The sequence below is a fragment of the Gymnoscopelus microlampas genome (genome assembly GCF_963454915.1).
Source record: "Gymnoscopelus microlampas genome assembly, chromosome: 11".
NCBI lineage: Eukaryota > Metazoa > Chordata > Actinopteri > Myctophiformes > Myctophidae > Gymnoscopelus > Gymnoscopelus microlampas.
The window spans coordinates 24,699,109-24,701,608 of record NC_139948.1 but is presented as its reverse complement, the minus strand read 5'-3'; the positions used below and the strand labels follow the sequence as shown (position 1 = coordinate 24,701,608).

General features: G+C 42.5%; 1 protein-coding gene across 1 annotated transcript in view; it reads left to right on the top strand.

The window, feature by feature from the left end:
* Window positions 1-2,500, top strand: part of grin2aa (glutamate receptor, ionotropic, N-methyl D-aspartate 2A, a) — a gene marked incomplete at both ends in the record, with an annotated part of 234,844 nt that overhangs the window by 2,246 nt on the left and 230,098 nt on the right. The window lies entirely within an intron of this gene.

Here is a 2,500-nt window from a genome sequence, read left to right as displayed (position 1 = left end):
TGTGTGTGTGTGTGTTAGTGTGCATAATGTGTCCGTATGGGCATACTGCACTGCTCAGTATGTATGTTTGTGCTACACTAGTGTGTGTGTTCCCCGTGCCTTTGAGCTTTGAGGCTAAAGCTCTTTGGGTGGTTGGGTTGTTGTAGCACAGAGGACTTTTCTCTTCAAGCCTCTTTCACGTCAACCTCTGGAGAATCTTATCCGGCCGCTTCCCTGTTTTATAAAAAAGGGGGGGGGGTGGGGGGAGAAAAAAGAAACCACACTGCAAAAACCTCCCCGAGTGTTAACTTTAACGCTTTGCAAGAGCCCTATACATACAGCCTTATACACGGGTCCATTTGTGTCACTCTTTTGAGAGTTCAAATGAACATGACGTCGCTGTCCGGTGGAAACCTCATACGTCCAAAACTGTCACTTTTCAGCAGATGCGTCGCTAGGTCTCTACTAGGTTGGGGGCTTAGATGTGCCCCTCCCCCCGCGCGCGCAAGATTTTTTTCGCGGATTTGGGTACTTTTTCTCCCGTTTTTTGTTACCTTATTTTGGTTTTAGGGTTAGGGGTAGGGTTAGGTTAGGGTGATAGATATATAATTAGAAAAATAAAAATAGAAATAAAAAAATAACTTTTTATTTTTTTTATTTTTTATTTTTAATTGGTGGCTTTGGATAAAACATTGGTGGCTATAACCACCGAAGCCCCCGCCTAACGACGCCACTGCTTTTCAGGATTCAAATTCAAAAATATCAAAAGTAGCAGATCCACAAGTTCGCGCCGCGTTTCGAGCTTGTGGATCTGCTACTTTTGACGCTTTGGCGTGACGCTGTAGTATGATCAAGGAGGGCGTTAATTGACGAGGAAAAAAAACCCCACAAAAAAGCCACAATATGGAGATAGGAGGTTTCTGCCGAACAGCGACGATGAGGATTTCTGCAGTGCTAGTTCCCACATCGCCCCCCTTGCACCGCACTCCATGCGGTTCTGCTTGTTAATGAGATAAGTGTGGCTGCATCTCCATGTGTTAGCATCCCTCATACATCTGCCTTGCCTTTGTTGAATAATGCATCTCTCGCCTGTATCGAAAAGAATGCATTATTGATTACGGAATGAAACGTCTTCCTTTCTCCGCATCGCCAAGCGATCCCAGCTTGAAGGAAGGCCTTTGAAACGGGGCAGTCGGTGAGAGAGAGAGGGGCCCACGATGATATGTGTCCTTATTTATGTTTCTTACACAGTGAATCCTCCGTGTTCATGTATCCACTTGTAACTCAGAGAGAGTTACAAATGATGTCATTCTGAGAGTGTACAAACGTAACCAAATGGACCCCGTAAGGGGTCCATTTGGTTACGTTTGTTCACGCTCAGAAATTAAATGATATGGCAGGGCCGGCGCCATGAGGAAGCGTGGCAACCGGGCCGCCACGCTTCCTCAGTCTAGATGGATGTGAAAACATATTTTTCAAATTGAAATGATATCAATAATAAAATATACGACTCCCTCGTGCACTGGATTGGTTTCCCAGTGATATTGCAATAGCACCTGTGTCAGTAGCAAGGTTTTTAGTCAAGGATAGTCTGTGCAAATACGTAAGCTACTATTGGTTGTCTGCTGAGCTGGACGGATGAAAAAACAGACAGAACCTGCTGCAAGTGCACCCACCTGTTGTTCGCAACTACTGTAGCACAGCGGTGGAAAGTAACTAAGTAAATTTACTTAAGTACTGTACCTAAGTACAATTTTGAGGTATTTGTACTTTACTTGAGTATTTCCAATTTCCAATACTTTTACTTCTACGCCACTACATCTCAGAGGCAAATATTGTACTTTTACTCCACTACAATTACTTGAAAACTTTAGTTACTAGTTACTTTTCAGATATAAATTATGATATTACGAAACATACATTAACCACTTTAGCCCTATTTTATACATAGGCTATTTGAAAATAGCAGATCTACAAGCTCACAACGCGTCGCTTTGCGACGCGTTGTGAGCTTGTAGATCGGCTATTTTCAAACATTTTTGTACTTTTACTTTTGGTACTTTAAGTACATTTTGATGCCAATACTTCTGTACTTTCACTCAAGTAAATTTAGAATTCAGGACTTTTACTTGTAACAGAGTATTTCTACAGTGCAGTATTGATACTTTTACTTAAGTAAAACATTTAAGCACTTTTTCCACAACTGTGAGTGTGGACGATAACAACACAAGCACGGTCCAGTCGCTCTCTGCCACGGTCGGCAATGAATCGTCGTGATCCACCACCGGCACCAGCGTGCCAGACGACCTACAGTATAGGCAAAGACAAGCCAGGATAGGTTCGTCTGTATTTGCATTTTGCACTAACAAAAATGTCTGAGCTATTTGTCAATGTACCGCCGGTACATTAGTAGGCTGTATAAATAGTTTTTTTTTTAACAGCCAGTTAATTAAAAAAAAACTTCTGGTACTTTTTAATTAATAAGGCACGGCCCCCACGGGATACACAGACGCGTTTCGGC